The sequence below is a fragment of the Peromyscus eremicus genome, chromosome 6 (genome assembly GCF_949786415.1).
Source record: "Peromyscus eremicus chromosome 6, PerEre_H2_v1, whole genome shotgun sequence".
Taxonomy (NCBI): Eukaryota; Metazoa; Chordata; class Mammalia; order Rodentia; family Cricetidae; genus Peromyscus; species Peromyscus eremicus.
This window is the reverse complement of record NC_081421.1, coordinates 80827060-80848301: the sequence shown is the minus strand read 5'-3', so window position 1 is coordinate 80848301 and position 21242 is coordinate 80827060. Positions and strand designations below refer to the sequence as shown.

General features: G+C 47.3%; 2 long non-coding RNA genes across 2 annotated transcripts in view; one reads left to right on the top strand and one right to left on the bottom strand.

Annotated features, from left to right (window-relative positions):
• LOC131913436 (uncharacterized) overlaps positions 1 to 21242 on the bottom strand; it is a 123152-nt gene that overhangs the window by 35140 nt on the left and 66770 nt on the right. Inside the window, exon 5 of the long non-coding RNA XR_009379891.1 lies at positions 20564 to 20717. This is a non-coding gene — a long non-coding RNA (uncharacterized LOC131913436). The remainder of the gene's footprint in view (positions 1 to 20563; positions 20718 to 21242) is intronic.
• Positions 8476 to 20740, top strand: LOC131913437 (uncharacterized). The gene is made up of 3 exons (XR_009379892.1): positions 8476 to 8581; positions 19343 to 19464; positions 20539 to 20740. It is a non-coding gene; the product is annotated as an uncharacterized LOC131913437 (long non-coding RNA).

Below are 21242 nucleotides of genomic sequence, written 5' to 3'. Positions count from 1 at the left end.
AAACCATGCATCAGTGTCTAACACATTCTTTCTTTCTTTCTTTTTCGTTTTCCTTCTTTCTTTTAGTGTTTTGAGACAGAGTTTCTTTGTGTAGCCTTGGCTGTCCTGGAACTAGCTCTACAGACCAGGCTTTCCACAAACGCACAGAATTGCCTGATTGTCTAACATGTTCTCATTGGTCATTTCTTGGACATCCCGTGCTCTCCAAGAGCACTCTCACTCTTCACAGAGTTGTGATCACTTGCTTATGGTTAGCCCTGATCAACCCTTAATTCTAGGACACCCCCACCCCTTACAAAAGTTTGCCAAGTGGGTGTCCTAGACACCTTACTTAATCCCCAAATGTAACAAACACCTTGCTGAGCAGTCTTCATGGAAGGAAGGAGAGCCATGCTGGGAGGCCACACACATGGATAGGCCTGGAGACCAAGCTGCTCTGGTGGCTCATTTCTCACTTCCACTCTTTACATCATGCTGCCAGAGGCTACCAGGCCCCTCTGACTGTTCTGCCTCTTTTCTGTGGTTTTGCATGATTCAGACAACACCAGAAAGGGGCTGAGCTATTCATGCTGGACCTGGAAGACCGAGACACTCCACTTGAAGACACATAGGTGTAAAGTCTATCCATCATTTCTTTCTTTTCTTTTCTAGGCAAGAACTTCAATGCACTGGACACTGTTACTGACAGAATCAAAAGACTGCGGGAATGTACACAAAACTATCACTCTATGTTAAAATTTTTCTCATGTTGGCAACAGTATGCATTCTCAGGCAGAATTCTCAGTGGCTGTTAGAGTATATCCACTGTGTGAGGACCCACTGGGAATTTGGTGAACATGTTTATGTCAGTGTAGGGCCTTTTCCCCTGAGAATCCTCAGAAGGAAAAATGATATATCAAAAGCAAAGGGGCGAGGCTGGAAACTGTTCAGGAAACACTCCCTGGGTTCCTGCCCAGGGTTCAAAACTTCAGGGGAACAACAGGCTGCTTTCTGTCACTTTGTTTGTCAATATTCACCTGCATGGCAGCCTCCACAGCAAGGATCTTGGGGGCGCTGTCCTTGTGGACACTTCATATTGCCTGATGATTTACTGGGCCTCCCTGTTGCGGGTTCCATTGACGGGTGGAGCCAATAGTACAAGTCATGGTCCGTGTTCACACAGTCATCCATGTACTCTGCATCCAGCTAATATGGCCACCATCACTCTTGTCTGTGCCTCTTCATCTTCTCGGAGTACTGGCAGAGCTCACCGGTGATTCCATATTGCTCTGGTCATGTTCTCCCTCATTTGGCTTCAACTCCATCTGTTCCCCTTCAGACTGTTTGGTCTTCACTTATGAATGCCTGGGTCCTACTGCTGTCAGGAAAAGGCTGCTCAGATCTTTTGAGATATGAAGACTGTAGTGAGAATCCTTCCAAGCCATACAATGACCCAAGAATGCCCAGCCTTATAGTCAGAGCACTGGGGAAGAACTTCCTGAGAGAAGTACCATGGGAAAACAAACTGGGCTCTCATGGCCTTTCTGTAGGTATTCTGGAGGCTTCACATCCAAGCCTCTGCAGTATGATGATGTTGCCAGTAACATGCATTCACTGAATGACAATATCAGAATGTGCTAGCTCTCCATCTTGACATCCCTGCTACTATCTCTGATGGAGAAAGTCTAAGTGGGCACTCATGGACACACAATATGCCAATCTCAGACAGTGGGCAAGCAGTGGTCTGTTTTTTAAAGCATCCATTTCTTAGGGCTACTTTATGCTAGAACCCACAAGAAGGCAAGAAGAGCCCTCTGAGGATGGATGGGGAAAAGGATCAGACTCTCATTCATTCCTGCAATATGAACTGCACTCCTTGTCTGTGTCAGGAACGATTTTAGAGGTTCGGGATGCAAAGGAGAAGGCAGACAAGGTCCTATTCAAAGAGTACCGGGCATTGGCCAGATCAGTAGAAGATAACTAGTTCTCCAAGAAGGAAGTACAGGACTGAAGGGTAACAAAGGATTAAGGCCTAAAGGTCTATCCTGAGCTAAGAACAAAAAGAGAGGAAAAGGTTGCTCCAGGCAAAGAAATTGTATGTGGGAAGACCCAAGGCCAGAGCACACTGGGAGCTCTTGTGGAACGGCAAGAAAGTTGGAATGGCTGTAGAGGGGAGCGGTGGCTTATAAACATGAGGGAGGGTGAGAAAAGGTTGGGCCATGCAAGACATCAGGGGCCCATAACAGTTTGAGATTTGGGGATCCAAACCAATGAGAGTCATGAGAAAATATGAATTTAAATAAAATCGTTTAGCCATTATGTGATCATCACACAACAAGCATCAGAAGGAACACTGTGGCAGGTAGAAGGTTGGGGTGACCTTGGTGGGATGATTACCTGACTGGACCTTCTGAGGCCTTCTGTGGCCATCACATGACCTGGAGGATTTGCACTACAGTTCTTTGCATTTCATGTTAGGGCTACATAGGAGGGTTTAGCAGTAAAGGAGACCAATGGAGTCAAGAACTCTGTTCACTTGTATAAGCCAGTGGGTGGTGGAAAATGGTCTGTAGGAAGTTCACCTATGGCTCTAATTGTGGAGAGCTACCTGTAAGGTCTCAGAGAAAGATTTCAAGTCACATAGAGTTTCCAGATCAAACAAGGATACTCAGTTAAATTTGAATTTTAGATAAACAACCAGTGGTGTTTAGTATAAATCACTCCTAAATAGTACATGGGGGTATACTCATGGTTTTTAAAACCACTCATTGCTAATCTGAAACTCAAATTTAGCTAGACATTCTAAGTGTTTGTCATCCAAGACTGACAACCCCACAGGCAATTGACTCCGCAGCTCTGAAGGTCAGGAAAGAGGAGCACACAGGACAAGGTCAGCATGGAGGGCACTTGAAGTATCAGATACATGGGGGCAGCTGCCAGTTCATATTTGGAAGATACATAATATTTGCCACAGTAAACTTCTCATTGACTCCAGTGTTTAGTGTGTGAAAGATGAGGAAAACATCACCAAAGCTAAGGTAAGAGAAAGGAGTGACTCACCATGGGGAAAAAAAATCATACATCCAAGAATTAAAGCATTCGCCACATAGAGAAGGTCATTGATGGCACTGGAGACGACAGTTCACTTACATTGTGTCGGAAAGAAAACATCACAGCTAGCTCTCGGGCCAATGGTGGGTTTTGAGATGTTTTTCTAAGAAAAAGGGTGTGGTGATAGGAGGAAGAGGTTGGGTCAAAGGAGGGCCTGATTTGATATTAGAGCTGTAAACTGGTAAATGTTAGTGGGGAGAGAGGAAGTTGTTAGAAAGTAAGGGAAATAGGGGGAAGGTCCCAAGAAACAGGAGTTGGCTATAGAAGAAAAATGGTTAAGGTCAGACAGGGCACACAGCTTCCATTAAAAAGGGTCCAGCAGGTTGGATTATGGGACAATTGGAGGAGTTTCTGTCTCCAGACCCCAACTTTATTTTATTCTATCATTTGTTTTGTGGCACTGGGGATTGAATACAGAGCTTTGAGCATTCCACACAAGTGCTCCGCCACTAAGCTACATTCCCACCTTTTGTTTTTTAGAAACTGGTCTCTATACATAGCCCAGGCTTGCCTGGTGGTGGCATGCACCATCATGGTTGGCCCATTTTATTGTTGGAAGAAGAGTCTATCACCTGCTGAGAATTCAGATGCTGAAGGCTTAAGAACAAGAAATACGATTTGCAAAGGCAATTGTTCAAGGAGCAGAACAGATGTCCCCGAGCAAAGCATAGCGGGCTTTCCTGAGGCTCAGAGCGAAGAGACCATGATGGCCCAGACAACTTTCTCCATCAGAGAAATGGTAGCCACCACTCCACGGAAGAGAAGAGCTGGGTGTCCATGTTTGGGATTGTGTCAGAGGGCGAAACAAAGAACCTGTGTTGTAGAGGAGGTTCTGAGCTATAAGAGAGGAAGATGAATGGAGGAGGGTCTTCAGACACTGAGGAAGAAGAGGGTGAGAACTCAGATAAAGGCAATGAGACTGAATCAGGAAGCTGAGGATCTAGAAGGATGTGGAGATGAGTCACTTCTGAGCTGAGGTACTTCTGGGTAGTGAGTAGGTCTAGAAAGTGTAATGAGAAAGAGTAGCCAGGATGCAGTGGGACAGAGATGGAGACACCAAGTATCTAAAAGGCTAGGGTGTGGGCTGGGCCACCGAGGTCATCCACGATGACAGCAGGGCCTCCCCGTGTCCTCCGCACAATCCCACCTCTCCTGATGACATCACCACCCTGTTGTTCAGTGTAAGAGCTGCCATGGTGGTGGGTGGAAGAGGAGAGGAGGTGGCTAAAACTGGATGAGGTCTGTGAAACATTTTTATGGGCTAAAAAGATGTCATTTGTGTAAGTTTCGAGTTCCTTTGAACACTCATAGGCAGGAGGCATCCAGAGCTTATTATCAAGATGCACTAGAACCAAGGATGGCTTCTAAAACTCTTTCCTCTCCTCTCTGTGGTGTCAGAGTCTAAGAACTACTACCCTAGTAACAACTCAGAATGCTGGGTCTCTCTTCCCCACCTTGGCACCTGCCCTCTGTGCCCCTTTAGCTGCTCAGATTGGACAACACAGTCTCACTTCCCATATCGAGCTACCACTAATTTTGCTTCTGTCTTTCTAGTCTCTCATCTATTTCCTAACATTATGATTCTTTCCTAACTGACTTCTCTGCTAATCCCCACTGGTCTCTTTGTCACTCCCAAGAGGCAGAGGCAAAGGAGATAACTCCACTAATGAATCATCCCCCAAATAGAACTACTACACCACTATCAGTTTAATCTTCCTCAAATTCTGGTTGGTCTGCTTCAGCAAGTCCATTCTTACAACTTCTCAGAGGAGCTCTGAGTCTACAGACCAAAGAGCAGACCCTTGGCATGGTATGAAGACTTCCCTTGACCTGAAGAGGGGCATTCCTTGGCCCCATCTTCCGTTCCTTCTTCTAGGCACTATGTACCAGGTCCTGTAGTAGGCCACATTCCCAATGGCTCTGGGCCTTTGTCCCTGCTGTCCCCTCACCCTGAGGTGCCCTTGTCCTATTGTTCTTTGGGACCTGGATACCCTAACAGGGGCTGCCTGCAATTGCACTTTCTCTTGCCGTTTTTGATCCTCACTATTCAGAATTAATCCAATAAAGCAAATATTCGGCCAGCATCTCTTGTATGTATTACAGTAAGATGTTTCAAAGTCATCATGTTAAACTTATTCTGAAAACGTGTTCAATTGTGTAAGACACCAAGGATATAATAGAGACCAGCTGTTCCCTCTAGATACTCTAGTTCTGATTGGGATATGAAGACAGGGTGAAGGAAGACTGAAAGGTAACAACAAAGCTTTGTAATGTATGCAGTGGTTGAGTGAAGGACAGACACACAGACAGAGCTTCGAGAAGACTTCTTGGAAGGTAGAATGCAAGCCAAGGCTGGAAGGAGGAGCCATCCGATTTTCAGGCACTTTCACCATAGACTGGAGTTACTGGTTTCAATGTCTCTCTCTCCCCAACTACAACCTAAGGTCTTTGAGTTTAGGGACATGTTTTACTTATCACTTAGTCCCCATATTAGAGGAGTGTCAGAGCCACAGGTCAGCTGTCCAGGTCTCTAGGTTCTTCCCAACAGCTAAAAGAGAATTGAACACCCAAGGACCAAGAAAGTAAAGACTCAGAAAAGGTAAAAACAAATGTTTGTTGAAGCTGAAATCCAAGAGTAGAAAGTGTCCTGTTAGGAAGGTTGGGCTCTCCAGAACTGGAGGACAGGTGGACTCAAGGCTGCTCTTTTTAGGAACTCTGGGCTCCCCCCTCTTAATAGCCCTTTTGACCTTTCTCAATTCTCTCCTCCTCTCTCCCATTACTTTGCCTCCTTTGCCTAGATCATCCTTGGCTCAGGGAGATTATAAAGGAAGTGAGGTGGCACCCCATCTTCAAAGTGGAGGTGTTATCACTCTTCATAGTCTAGCTGCTATGTAGGAATGCTATCTTATCTTTCCTTCTAACGTCTTCCCTGGCTGTCTACCCCATGCTAACTCCTCACACTCACACCCCATCCCTGAGGCTGACATGCCATAGAAGCACATCATGTCATTGTTAGAAAGAGCCTGGGAGCTACTGAATGGCAGAAGCTGTGAAGTCCTCATTCTGTTGCTCTTCCCCCATTCAGTACCTTGTTCTGAAGCCTGGCATTGACAACAATTGCTGAAATAAATTAAGAGACTGCTCCTGAGAAGTAGCAGGTGCTCTGAGACCCATGAGTCAACAGCTGGCCTGGGACATGTCTCAGACCAGACACATACTCAAGATTCATGTGGCTACTGTCTAGACCCCAGACACCAGTCAGTTGACGTTTACTTCACTAGGGTCCCTGAGGCCACTGCTTAACCAAGTCTTCCCAGCCTAACTTTGGTGTCATTCCTTCTTGTACAGGGCCAGCAGAAGAAAAAGAACACTTAGAGCAAGCAGAGGCAGCGTGAAGAACTGTGTGACTGTGTTGGAGTGACTCATGTGACAGACAGCAGGAGGCCCCTCTGAGATGCACGAGCAGAGTCTGAGCAAAAGCCTCCTCCCTGTCCGGAAACAGAGACCCTTGAGACTTAGGGGACATAGGGTCAACAGTATGGGAGTGAGAGTGTCAGCAGTTGAGTGACTACCGTAAGGGGCAGTTCTCTAAGTGTGGCCTCCAAGACAGCAGCTTCTGAGGCAATGTGAGGAGAAAATCTGCTCCAGGTGTGTGTGTGTGTGTGTGTGTGTGTGTGTGTGTGTGTGTGTGTGTGTGCATAGCCCCTTCCCACTCCATTTGTGTGTGTGTTTGGGGAGGGAGGGTCAGTATGTGAAAGGTATAGGCATTATAGTAAAAGCTGGAATGTGTCCTAAATTCCAAGGCTGAGGAAAATCCCACCAAGGCTCCATTCTTCCTATCAGGAAGTGGGGAATTCCCAGAAGCTTGAGGAGCAAGCACATTGAGAAGATTCCAAGGGGAGAGTTTCACAGCAAGGGCCCTCCCCTCCTGAGGCAAGTCCCTGCTTTTCCCCTGGAAGTTGAACTTGACTGTTGGGGCGAAGACTGCCCTTTGAAGGTCCAGTACATAGTTCAAGCTTCTCAGTTCTCACCAGGGAGTCCCAGCAACCTCTCTCAGCTCCCACAAACCAGGATTCGCTTCCTGGCTCTTCAGGGTCTTCCATCTCCCCAACAATTTCCTCCTCTGGCTAGTTTCCTTTCACCTCCCTCACCTAAACCAGGAAAAAGTCTGAAAGGAGGGCCAGGGCCCTATTGTGCTTTCTCTGGACTGGGTGAGTCCCCAGAGTGGCAGGAAGAGTCAGGAACAGCTGGCCCATGCTCTCTGCTGCCGCCGCCATGGACTCTGTCTTGGACTAGTCTCCGAACTGTTCAAGCCCAAGCATGCTCCTCTGTACCCTGGGGATGCCCCTTCACAGCTGGTATCATCCAGGCTCTGCCAGCTTGCCATAGATGTTATTACTTATGTACTCAAACATCCCAAAGCACTCTGTTTGGAAAGACTGAAGATGTGGTGGTGGAAAAACTCCATGCCCTCATAGAGCCTCCACCTTGATGGGGAAAACAGGAAACAAACAAGGAAGGAAGTGAGTATGTGATATATAATGAACATAATTTTCTGCCATGCAGAGAGAGTGTAACAAGGTAGGGTGCCAGGAATGAAAGAGCCCTCCCTATCTCAGCAGGTTCAGGGGAAACTTAGAGGAGGTGACTCGAACAGAGACCTAAAAATGGCAATGGAGAGTGAAGGTGACAACATGGGGAGAACTTTCCCAGCAGAAGGATGCTCTCAGACAAGGGTGGCTGTGAGGTTGAAAGGAGCGAGTACAGGAGCTTGGGGAGATGAGGTCAGAGATCCCCTGAGGCCTTGTTTAGCTCTCCAGGGTGCCTGTGTTTTAGTCTAAGTATCAGTCTTGAGCAGGGAAGTAACATAATCTGTTTTACATTTTTGAAAGATATCTCTGTATGGAGAATTCCCTGCCAAAGTGGAGTCAGAAGAACAGTTAGGAAGTTGTGGTTATTACTCATCATCACCAATGGCCATCATTCCAAACTCCAACATCCAAGAGCCTGGCACAAACCCCTGGCCTACATCCTCACCTCTCTTCTTCTAACCCAACCACAGACTACTCCCCTGCGTGTCTAGACTCGGTCCTTGACCTCCAGAAAGCTGTCCTGGGGCCTGCCCTAGGGAGAGATTTCACACTAGAGCTATGAAGCCCATGATGCTACATGTCTACTTCTCAAGAAATATGACACTGTTCTGTAATGGCCAGGGCTCCTGTGAAGGTACAAAATGCAAACTCTTGTCAAGGTGGGGGCCCAAGGACCACCCTCTGAATGGTCCTCCCCTCCCATTCTCCCCCCTTTCTGAAGTGTTGGCATTATGACTCTCACACTCTGCCCCAGGCACCCTCTCCTCCCTCACTGCTGTCTGCTGCCATGCTTCCTCCCACTCCCACACAGCACACACAGCCCTAGCAGCTAAGTTGCTCTAGTCAGCGGTGGACTAGGCATCCTCACGGAGCACTCCTTGGACACCTGCTCACTGAAGGTGAGTAGACCAAAAACGTGCAGAGGGAAGATGGATTCTAGTGTAGGAGACAGAAAAGCACGTCAGAAAACTTTATGATCTGGTGTTTTGGAGTTATAAATGAATACAGGATAAGGGAGAAAGGGCCAACTCTAGCCAGGAACCTGAATTATTGTAACTCCAGATGCTCCTCAGCCCCAGCCCCCAGTGTCCACTGACCCACTGCACTCCCCCAGCTACCAATCTCTCAGATGTCACTAGGAATTTAGTGGGTTTACAACTTAACTCTTCTTGCTCTCTCTTCTTCTTTATCTTTTCTAGTACTGTTTTTGTTTGTTTGTTGTTTTTTTTTGGGGGGGGATGTAGTACCAGAGAATCAACATAGAGCCTTATCCATGCTAAGTAAATGCTCTACCACTGAACTGTATTCTCACCTCATTAACCAATCTCTTAATCTCGAAGCCTGATCCTCTAACTAATCTCTAGTCTACACTGTCGTCCATAATTGTAATCTCTATGTGGCCCTGGCTGTTCCCACTTAACCAGGCACCCGTGGTAACCAGTATCACTCCTAAACACCCCCGTAAAGTGCTTTAAACCTCTGCTCTTCCTGGTCAGGCCCATATCCCCACCATAATGACCATGGATGGCTAGGGTCTCTTCACTAATGAACCTCTGATAGTTCTCTGGTCACAAACATGATCATTCAGGGAAAGTTGAGTAACAAAAGGCAGGATGCAGTGTGCTGGGAAGAGCTGGGCACATCTGTATGGGGACATTTGTCCTGGACTGGCCCTCGGGCAGCTTAAAAGGATACTTCCAAGTTTGTGCTCACCTTCTCTGTAAAGTGCCTGCTTGATCAAAAACCAGGAAGCTCTGCTTGTCCCTCCTCACCACCCACCTCAGCAACCACTAATCCTCTTCACTGGAAAGAGGGTCTCTCCTCTTTGCCTAAGCTCCCCCACATCCCCGGATTAAGCCACCATTGCCTCCACGTACTTCTTTTCATTTGCCTTCTGAAGCACTTTCCAGACCTCTTCCTGTCGGTCCTCTACACTCCAGTTACTCTAGAATTTTCAAGATGTACCTTATCCATTTCCAGTCACTGCTACCAACTCTATATTGGCTTCTTGTGACTCTTAGGATAGCTTACTAACTACAAAGGACCCACTGGGTGACCCAGTCTCTCACCACCCAGCTTATGCCTTCACTCCAGACTGTAACAGTTCTAGGAACCGTATGCAGTTCCTAGAATGCATTGTCTTTCTACTTTCTGTTTCCTCTAGTCCACGCCATGGCTGCCTCCTCCCACCCCAGTTCCCTTGCCTACCCAACCTCTACTCATGCCACAGGAGCTCAGCAGAGGTATTCCTTCCTCTGTCATCTTCTTTGATCTCTCTAGGGTAGGGAAGGGATTCCTCCCACTACGGCATCCTGAGTCACCCTGAGATACTCACTACCTTGCAGTGTGTGTGTGTCAGTTCCTCAGGCCTGGCAGCTCTGAGAATGTTGGCCTCGCATGAATTCAGCAGGAACTTCAGAGCAAGATGCAGGGCTGGCACACACAAGCTCAATGGCAGCCCCCTTCCCTAGAAATAAAGCCTCAGATTTATGATCTTCCTGCCTCAACCTCCTCAGTACTGAGATGACATATTTCATTATGTCTGACCAATAAATATTTTTCCAATAGATGGATGAGTAATGTAAGAGTAGAGAAGGATTGTGAATCCCAGGTGCATTAGGAAAGGAAGAGGCATTCCAGAGTAGGAAGCATTGCAGAAAGGGGGCCTGATAAAGGGGGGCGTGAGGATGGCCATGTGTCACATTCAGAGTGCAAGAGGCCAGCCTACTGGGGCAAAAGCCATAAGGGGACTAAAGGGTGATGAGGACAGATGTTAAAGGCAAGCTAAGGCGTTAGAGTTTTACCACAGAGGCATTGCAGAGCATCACAGCCAGGGTGTGGCACAAGAATAGCCATGTTTAAGGACACAGTTTACAGCAGCCTACAGTCTGACTTGTGTGAGGAGAGAGGAGGAACTTGGAGAGTATCCCCACTCTGGGCGTCAACAGAGAGCCTGTTTGAACTCCTTCAGCCAGAAGTCCTTTCTCCTGGCCACTGCAGCAGTGGGAGGAAGGCAAGTTCCTCTTGACAACACTTGCTTCTTCACTGGGCAGAGGTAGATTGCCCTTCCTGATGACTCACCCTGGAAGGGTCAGCTCCCAGCAGAATGTCATTGTTGACAGGAAGAGGGGTCAGACTTTCCCTTCTCCAGCCAGTTTTCTGGGTACCAAGACAGCAACTCAGGACAACAAAGTGTGGGGACTGGAGAACACACCCACACCATGCCACCCGCTTACATGCTTGGACCCACAGTGCCACGTGTCCGCTGGTCTGACACAGTTGTCGGTGACTCAGGCAGCCGTAGAAACTCTCAGAAAGTATGATGCAAGGGCCCTGAAGGAGAGAGGCAGTGCCTCTTCTCCTCCGTTCCCAGACAAGGGAACAAGGCAGACAAACCAGGCAGTAGTGGTTCTCAGACCCGTATTTAGAAGAGAGCCAGAACCAATAGTGAGACTTAACTGGGACAGCATCTGGTGAGGCTTCTTCAAAAGTGAGAAATGCAGAAAAGGAAAAGGGACATATCCTCCAGAAGAGTAGGGGCCAGGCCCAGGTCAAAAAAGCTGTCACTCTTATGTGGGAGCTGCAAGAATTACCCTAACAGGCTGGCTACAGCTCCAACAGTTCTTGGAGTTCATAATTTGTTCTCTACAGAAGAGCAATGTCACATGGGTGGCCTTCCTGGGCTGGGCCATCCTAGAAGTCTGTCCGAGCAGAAAAGGTAAACCCATGAGAAAAGGCCACAGACCTGAGGCACAAGGAAGAAAGGGGGCTTGGAGCATTTGCAGGCCTCAGCATCCACATGCCCACGTGCATCTCCTCAATCAAGGAGAGGTTAGGAAATGCTGAAACAAGGGACAACAGAAGAAATCTCTTCCGTGTGTGTGTGTGTGTGTGTGTGTGTGTGTGTGTGTGTGTGTGTAATTCATCCTGCCCTGCACAGGAGGCAGTGGGATCCAGGCTTTCCTTACCTGTGGAAGCCAGGAAGGGAAGGCTTTGGCTTAAGGTGGTAGTTAGCTGGCCTTTAGTAAGCCGAGGACTTAAAGATAGATGTGAGGCATGGACATGATTCCATATCTGCTGATGGCTGACACACTGAGAAAAAGAAAGATCCTGGGAGAAGGGCTGAGCGTCAAAAGGAAGGAAGAAGCATTTCCTCCCATAGCCTCCTCTGTGGACGCTGATGCCCAAGACCCCAAGGAACTGGGATGCCTTCCTGTCTGCTGCTCTTCCTCCTTGCCTGCCCCTTCCCCCGTGCATTCCTCCCGGCCTTTCGAGAACCACCATGGCTGCTGGTGCAGAGCTGAGCTGAGGGCACAAATGAGAAGCAGACTAGCTTGTTCCCTGCCGGGAATCCTCTTTTGGCAATGGCCTCCTCAGAGCTGGCTTCTTGTGGTCTTAGCTTACATGTCACGCCCTCCAAGGCCTCGGACTTCTCCTTTGATTTAGCTGGCCCTGGTGTCACCATGGTTTTATTCCCACGGAGCACTTGCTGCTACCTGGTATTTTTCTCTATCTGTTCTGTCAAACTCGAGAATTGTGAGCAGAAAGACCAAATCCACGACTGTTCAATTGGAGCAAGCTGTTTTGGGGTGTACCCGGGACGAGCCAGTTCGGAAAGAAAAGTCCCTGCTTGTCCTGTGCAGGTTAGGGTTTCTGTTTGTAGTTAAAGAGTAAGTTCCTGTTTGTCCTGGGTTAAGTCTTTGCAAGCTAAGATTTCTATTTGTAATTAAGAATAAATGCCTGTCTCTTAGATCTCATGTAATCTGCAAAACATGTTTTTCAACCTCCACTAAACTTGCGACCCCCTTCACATGACGTATATCCTGACCCTTGTTCCTTCCCTTTCATTGTAGTTTTCTAACAATGTCTACCAGCCAACTCTTTTGCCCCTGTGAATACTTTATCTCTCCTATAAAAGGGACCTCAAGAGGCTGGCAGGGGCTGCTCTCTAACCCGACCTAAGGAGAGGCAGCCAGACTGGTCAGTCCCAGATGCACCCCAAAATACAGCTTGCTTCAACTGGGCAGTCATGGTTTGGTCTTTCTCCTCACAGCTCTCGGGTTTAACACTTTCCTCATTTTGTTTTGCTTGGGTCTTCATGCAGAATGGACACTCCTAGAGAGCAGGGACCTCGTCCGTGTTGTACGCAGTTGTCTTCCCGGCACACAGAGCAATGCTTGGTTCCAAGCAGGCGCTCACATGTTTAGTTTATTTGTGAGTAATAACTGCTAGCATTTGTTGAGTGCTCACCACATGCCAAGCCCTTTTTTCATGTGTGACCTCAAGAGTCAGCAAACTGCGGTCTCAAGGCCAATATGGCTCTCTGAAAGTTTTCACAAATAAATCTTAGTGGAACACACCCGTTCATGCATGTGCTGTCTGCAGCTGCTTTTTTGTGACACAATGATAAAACTGAGTAGTTGTTACATGGGCAGTGTGGCCAACAAGCTAAAAATGTTTACGGCCTGGCACCTTGCAGAAAAGGTTTACTGGCCCTATCCATGTTAACTCAGATAATCCCCATCAGCATCACTGAGGCCAGGCTGTTACTGATGCCATTTTACAAAAGTTGGCCGAAGCACAGAGTGTGGCACAGGATACAGAGCTATTAAGTGCACGGCTGGATTTGAACCCGGACAGTTTTGATCTATACTCCTTGCTAGCTACAACGTTTCATGACTTTTCTAGGAATGAAGAGGGGAAAGGGGAATTAAGCTTATCCTAGAATTCTGGAAGTAGCATATAAAAAGGAGGAAATGGAGAATAAAAAACGTATGGCGACAGAGTTCTTAGGACTCCAAGCCATCCGAATTTTTTTATTGTTCCGGGTTTTTGTTGTTATTTAGGTATTTTATGTTTGCTTATTCTTTCATAGACAGGGCTTTGTTATGTAACCCAGGCTGACCTCAAGCTCCCATCCCCCTGCCTCAGTCTCCTAGTGGTAGGATGACCAGTGTGTTCCACCTGAGCTTGGGCCACTGACTTGTTTTATTGGGAGTTTTGCTTGTTTGTTTGTTTTTTAACAAGTACTAGGGATTGAACCCAAGGATTCACACATTCTATTCAAGTGCTCTACCACTGAGTTGCATCCCTCAGCTGTTGGATTATTGTCTTTGAGGCTTGACCCTCCCCTGAAACCCATACCTCTGAGAGTTTGTCTGCTGGAGCGGAAGCCCCACCCCTAAACATAAACAGAAGTGCCCTCTTCCTTCACTGTGAAGACGAAGGGCCAAATATCCTCCACTTAGGACTTGGGATGCCAACGCTTTCCTTAAATCTTCAACTCCTGGTCTGGCCTGCCTACATAAAAAACAAGGTTTGAGTGGTCTCTGATGTGCAGTTTATGTACTATTTTTAAAGCTGTTTTTGTAGCTACACACACACACACACACACACACACACACACACACACACACAGAGGCTTCTAGAAGCCTCACTGTTTGAACATGTTTGAGAACTTCTCATTCCTCCGATGTTGAAATGTGGAGGCAGTTCAACTCTGTGGTTAAAGAAACCCAGAATTAGAGAATCAGTGGATAAATTGCAGTCTTAGAAACACAGCCCCACACAGAAAGCCTCCCAGAACTGCTCAAAGTTTCTCATGGCCTTAAGAAATTCAAGGAAAAGGGCTGGGAGAGAATGAGGTGAACTGGAGGGGGAGCTGAGTCTGGGGTGGCCATCTAAGAGGAGAGTTCTGGAAGGCATAGGAAAGCAGGAAGCAGGGGGAAGCACCTTCCCCAGTTTCTGCCTTTGAAGGCTGCTTTAAGATTTACCAAGCACTTTCACATTTCGTGAAACATTTCCTCATGACAAGGTCCTGAGAGAAGAATGATTTCTAGCCCTATCACCAACATTACACAGTTGGGGGCAGCAGATAGGGATTGACTTCCAACCTTTTGGACAGATTCCTTGATCCTTTGAAGCAACCTCTGAGGACTCTCTCAGAGACCTGATCCAGGGACACCAGGTGGGAGCTTAGCTATTTCAATTCCTTTTGTCCATTTCATTCTCTGCTATATCTGAGTGCCCAAAACCTGGCCCAGAATAGGTCCAGGCACATATGCCATCTCCTGCTCTAGAAGTGGCCCTCACCTTGTGGAGGTGATAGAGCAGGTGCAGACCTAAGCTAAAATAAGCTGAACCATAAGGAGGGCCAAGGAGAAGGTACAGAATGCCTCAGGGCTCCAACAAAGACATTGCCATAGGGGTTGGAGAAATGGAATATTCATGGAGGAAATGGCAGCTGAGAGTCTTCCACTGGGTGGCCTCCACATATGGGGAAGGAGGCATGGGAGCACCTGCGTGGCCAGCCTCTGTCACCTTGATGTTTCCTCCAGCCATCTGTCTTATGCTCAGCCACGCAGAACCTCTTCCTGCTGCCCCTTGTCTCTGTTGCTCACTCTCCCTGCCTTTTTTTCCTCCTTGGTTTACCCAGCTCTAAAAACTTCCATTGCAAACTGTCCCTTATCCATGCCCCCTTAACGATGGAGTGCAGTAATTAACAGCTTGCTTGCCTAATTGCCTGCAGCCCCACAGGACTGTGACCTTCTTGACAGTAGACTGGCTATCTTTATATTTGGGACATTCCAGCAGTTAACCTTGAGTGAACTTCAGCCAAGACATAGTAAACATTTAGTGAGGCTATAGCCAATGGGCAAATAGCCAGCTTACGGGAGGCCTAAGGACATTGTAATAGAAGAAAAGGCTGCGGCTGCAGGTTGGGACCACCCTAAAAGTGCCGACATTGGTGAGTGTGCCGGGCTGCCAGCAGCACTAGCAAGGTACGGTTGGTAGTGCCGACTAACAGGGCGACTCTGCCACATGACGGCTAACAGGGAGCAAAGGCTGACTAAGAGAGAGGGAGGACGATGGTTCCCCAGAATCCTGGTGCACAAACAGATCTCTAGAGCCTTTGGAGGAGCCTGGGTATGCTACCCAGGTTCAACTTGAACACTGGGTCACATATAGTGTGAGTTTCTAGCATGTAGATTTGGTATTCTGCCAGAATTTGTGATTTCAACCAAGTGGTAGGGTGCCTGTGACAAGCATGTGACCCTACAGCCAGCCTGGGACAGGCCACAGTGAGATGGCCAGAACTCTATTTCGAAGCCAGAGAAGAGGAAAAGTCATCTCCAACATTTGGAAATGACTTGAGTTCTTGGACTCTGTTCATTCATGTACTTGACAAAACTCCATTAAACAACAACCAAGTGAGTGAGTTATACGGAAGATAAAAGCTGCCTTGGGGGATGGAGAGATGGCTCCGTAAAGCTGAAAGTGTCATTCCCCAGTCATTCCTCACCATATTGTTTGAGCCAGAATCTAAGGACAGCGTCCTATTCTCAAAAAATATTTGCTGAATGAATGGCTGGATCTGATCCTGCCCATGGCTTCCCAGCAGTCTGCATGTAAAGTCAAACGTCACATGGATGGTCTCTAGGGGCAATTAACGGTGTTGATATGGCCTCTTACTCACTTTCTCTGGTCTCACTCACCAGCTCCAGTTATTCCAGGGTGCTCACAGGACTTAGAGCCCACCACCCTGCCACCACCCGCTCTGACTTCTGTGCATGCTGCTGTCTCTCTTGGGAATGCTTGCTTCCTACTTCCATACTGAGATCACATTTACTCTCCATGTACCTGCAGGATCTCCTCCTCATATAAAGCATTTCTCTCCCTCTTTCCACTCAAGCAACTCTCACTTTGTGAGAACAATGTATTACAAGGTGGCCTCCTCCACTATGAGCTCTCTAGAAATTAGGATGGGTCTGGATTTTTCCCCAGTGTGTAGGGCCTTGCAATGGTTACTCAAGAAATACTTGTTAAGTGAATGTTGTGGATAACACAGGGAGACTGAACACCAACAGTTCCAAAAGCTCACTTTGACAGTCACAGTTCTCTCTTGCAATAAGGGGTGTTGACCTTTGGGGTCACAAAGTATCCAAGTTGACATGAGTCCACAATAGAGAAACACTCCAACTCAGCTCTGGGAAATTCTCCTCTTTGAAGTTGGAGTTTTATGTTTTAACTTCAAAAACTAGCAAATGGGGTGTGTGTGTGTGCATGCCTTTAATCCCAGCACTTGGGAGGCAGAGGCAGGCAGATCTTTGTGAGTTCGAGGCCAGCCTGGCCTACAGAGCGAGATTCAGGAAAGGCACCAAAACTACACAGAGAAACCCTGTCTTGGAAAAACAAAACAAAAAACAAAAAACAAAACAAAAAAAAAAACCCCCAAAAAACTAGCAAATGATCTATAATTTTATTTTTAAAACTCTAGGAAGAACAAGAATATGATTTCTATTGTTGTGTTCTAAAAATACATTTTCTAATCTTCCGTTTTCTTCACAATAAACTAGCTTTGGCATGATACTCCTTGCAAAAATGAAAACACAATTTAATGAACTGGGGTACTTCATAAGCTTTAAGGGAAGCAGATATCTGACCTAAGCTAGGGTGAAGGGAAGCGAGCAGGTCCTCCAGAGGCCATTCTAGCTCCAGTGAAGGCCCAGAGCCAGGCAGGGCTTGAGGCCTCAAAACTACTGGAGTTTTTTAAGAAATCTGGCACCAGAGGCCAGGTGTCAACCGTCCTCAGTCAATCAGGAAATATTTACTGAGTGATTGCATCATGGAGAGTTGTGGCAGAGAGGGCCACAAGGCATGTGCACCCCTCGTTTGTCCTCAGTGGTGCACTCTTCTGGACCACACCATTGCCATGATTTCAAGGAAAGCCTGTAGCTAGCAATCACCGGGGCCCCAGTCTACAAGAAGGGCTCTGCTATACATTGTTTTGACTTTCTATCATGCTCTGAGACAAGTCGTACAGTTCCTACCTAATGAATGAGCAAATGGAAGCACAAAAGGGTTTCACACATTATCCCTGGTCTCACAGCTAGGAAACAGCAGGTCTAGGATCTTAGGGTAGATGGCTCTGATTTCAGAGAACACTGGCACATGGCTTCTGAGGTTAAAGAGCATTTTGGGGTAAATTTCCAATTTGATCTAATCACTAATTATATGAGACTCAGATTATGATGATCCTCATTTTACACATTAAAAACAAAACAAAACAAAAAACCTGAGGCTTGGAAGGTCCAACTCATCAAATGTCCCTAAGAGTAAGTGGATAAAGTTAAGATTTAAGCTAAAGCCAAATCCTCAATCCCTGCTGCTACATTCTAGAAGAGACTAGATTGTTCACTCTGGGTCTCTCAGCTACTTCTAGCACAGACTGCTATGATGGATCCTAGAAGAAATTTAATTCCAAGAATATAGCTCTTACCGAACAATCCCATCCCAAAGGCCTACAGACTATGCAGTGGCTTCTGCCTGGACTTTGCCTCAGGCTTCTGCTCTAGGGTGAATGGCCTGTTGTTCTAGTGGCCAGTAGCCCAAAGCTGAATGCCAGCATGGAAGAGACAAGGAGTGAGAGCTGTTTGGGGTTCCAGCAATCAGGAGGCTTTTTGATGAATGGACAAAATGGTGGTTATGGTTTTGTGGGTCCAGTGTGGTTAGGAAAAAGGAGAAGGTTCTCAAGAAACAGAGCATTCTGCCCCCGTCAGCAACTCTACACCAATGAGTGGGGATATAAGCCATCCCCACTTCTCTTGACTGCAGGAGTAAGCCCATATCCCAGGCCCTGGGTTCCCAAATTAGGGGTTGTCCCCACATGAGATCCAGAAGTGGCATTCCTGACTGCATCCTGCCTTGGTCATATGTTAGCCTATTCCCTGGTGGGGCCACTCCAGAATCCTCCTTTAGGGGAGCCCAGGGTGGCCCTGCTTAGACAGCAGATGTTGTACCCTTTTAGCCTCATCAGCCCGTGAGTAGTGACAGCTCTGCCTTATTGGACTTACTATAGTCCCAGAGATATTGGGACACTGTGCAGATAACTCAGCTGAGCCTCACAGCAGCTTCATAAGAAAGGTGCTATTGGTAATGGGGAAACCGGGACAGAGAAAGGACGTGCACATTCAGGGTCATACAGAGTTAGCGTAGGGTGAGATTTTAACCCAGGCATGCTGACTGCACAGCTAATGGTCTCCCCTGCCAAATTCTACATCTGAGGAATGTTAGGACATTTCCTTTTCATCCGGGGAGAGATGCCCAGCACCAGCAAACAGAATGATTTTTTTTTTCAGCTGGCTGAAGGCCCAAGGGCTGACTGACCAGGGAAACCACAGAGATGAGCAGGTTAGAATGGGGATCTCCTAGCCTTCATATGGGGCAATCCTAAGAAGGTGTCTTCTGTCTCTCATTTCCCCAGTTCCTCTCAGCCCAGGTTCACTTGGGGAATCCTCTTCTTGATTCTCCTACTTAACAATGAGCAAACCAACCTAGCAGAACCAAGGCAAGGAAATCATATAAACAGATAAAAGGGACATGTGTGCCCCTGGCTGTCTCTGGACTTGAACTCTTCCAGGTCTCAGTCTCTGCTCTGTTGCAGGTTTCTGGTTACACTGGATAACTGTGGACACTGGGACGCTTTTCCCACCATCATTGCCTCTTGTGAAACTGCCCCCTTGACACGTCTGTCTCTAGTAGCCTGTAAGCAGGAAGGGCATATAATTCACCTGGTCATGAACAAGCACAGGCCAGCACTCGGCAGGCACTCAGAAATGTTTATTGCATTAGTAGACAAGTTCCTTATGTCCTCATTCCAGGTGATTCTCCGCTTCGTTTGCTCTGAAGCCACCCAAGGCCAGGAATATGAAGCAAGCTTGTTGCATGGCCTCGACACCAGAAAACATGCCTTCCTCTTGGTGATTCTCTTTTTCCAAAGAAGGTTAGAAACTTTCAAGAAGGTTCCTCTGTTGGGGTTTTTGACTTTAAGCTATGAGGAGGGCACTGGATAAACCCAAATAGGACTATAGATAAACTGTGTCTTAATTTTTTGGGTTTAGATTTATCAGCTCTTAGGAGTTCTGGAGACAAATCCAGGCAGGGGCAGGAACCTGCAGCCTCGGGGGAACAGCCAGGCTGATGAACAGACAGCCCTCCTAGAGGGTGCCCTCCTGGGGCAAGGCCCTGCAGCATGAGCTGGAGGCCAGCACAGCCTTCGGCAATGGCAGCTGGTTTTCTCCCAGTGGGGAGGGGTGGGCTAGGCAAACATCGGTAGCTTCCCCAGATATTAACTACTGACTCTTGGTAGTTTTCAAATTCAAAATCTACACTGTAGTCCTAAGCACCAGTTGGAAGCTACCATTCCCATTTAAGTGATGGAGAAACTTGGTCCCAAGGGTCCCTCCATTATAGCTGCTCTGCCCCCTTCCAGCTAACCTCTTATGAAAATGGGAGGTGCCATTTAAAGGGCAGCTGGCAGCACCATAGTCCACATGGGAACTTCCACTTTCCTAACCTGGTTAACCTGGTGGGAAGGGGATTGTCTAACACACTCTGACCTTCATGCAGTACTTTGCCAAGAACACTGAGACACAGAACAGCATTGTACAACCCCAGGTTCTAATACCTACTCTGGTCCACTTCCATGGACCCATTTTTGTAGAAAGGAGGAGGGAGAAAGGATGGAAAAAAGAAGAGAAGTACAGAGATGGGGGGGGGGCACCCTGTATGACAGAAGTCAATTTGCTAGAAAGGTTTCCAGAGGAAATTGCCTGACAAATTGTTTCAGAACAATCTACAAACGAGGTTTCCTCCCATTTCCTGCCATCCATCTCCATTTCTCTTTTCAATCAGCCTCCCTTCCCTTGGCTCATTTCTCTAGCAAGGAGGGTCTCTCCCAAACTCCCTCTGTCCTCCCCCGAGTCATCTGAGTACTGCCTCCTTAGTGATGCTGCATTTTGGAAATTACGGAACCCCAAATCTCAGATAGTGCCAAATTCCTCTCTCCCTCCCCCAGGACCTGGCTCCGGACATGACTCTACCAGTAGTCAGCAGGGAAGACGGCAGATGGTCTGATCAACCGCATGGAGCTTAGAGTCTTCTCATTCCAGACTTCGCCCGCAACGTCCCCATCTCAGACTACAATAATTCTTGTGTGACTCTGGGAGAGGTAGCTTAGCTTGTCTGGGTCTCCATCTAAAACAGCACAGGGATTAAAAAAAAAAAAAGGCTTCAAATTTGTGATTCCATCATTTCCCTTGCATGGATGGGCTCACATTGGCCTGTGTAGATCCACGGGACACATTCCTAAGGGTTTGACCCGGGCAATCAGGCAGAGGAGGAGGTACTTGGAGCAGCCACTTCAAACACATCATCCATTAGCTCTTCCACACGTGACTTGCTTGTGCATGGAGGTAAAGCTTGTCTGGCCACTAGAAGCACAATGTCTTATTTTAAATCAACACAAATAAGGTAGATACAAGTCCTACTGTGGATGTACAGTTATGGATAGTCTTGTTCATCCCTCTACAACTCCACATGAACAGAGATCTTATCATTGCCTTTGGGCAAAAAGAACAGAAAGGAGATGAGACTTGCCTACAGTTACACAGCAAGTGAGTGGTAGAGGTGAGAGAAAATTCTGGCATTGAGATTTCCAAGTCGACAACACCATTGTTGTGTCATTGCTAGAGAATAAACAGAGAATAAAATAACAATAAT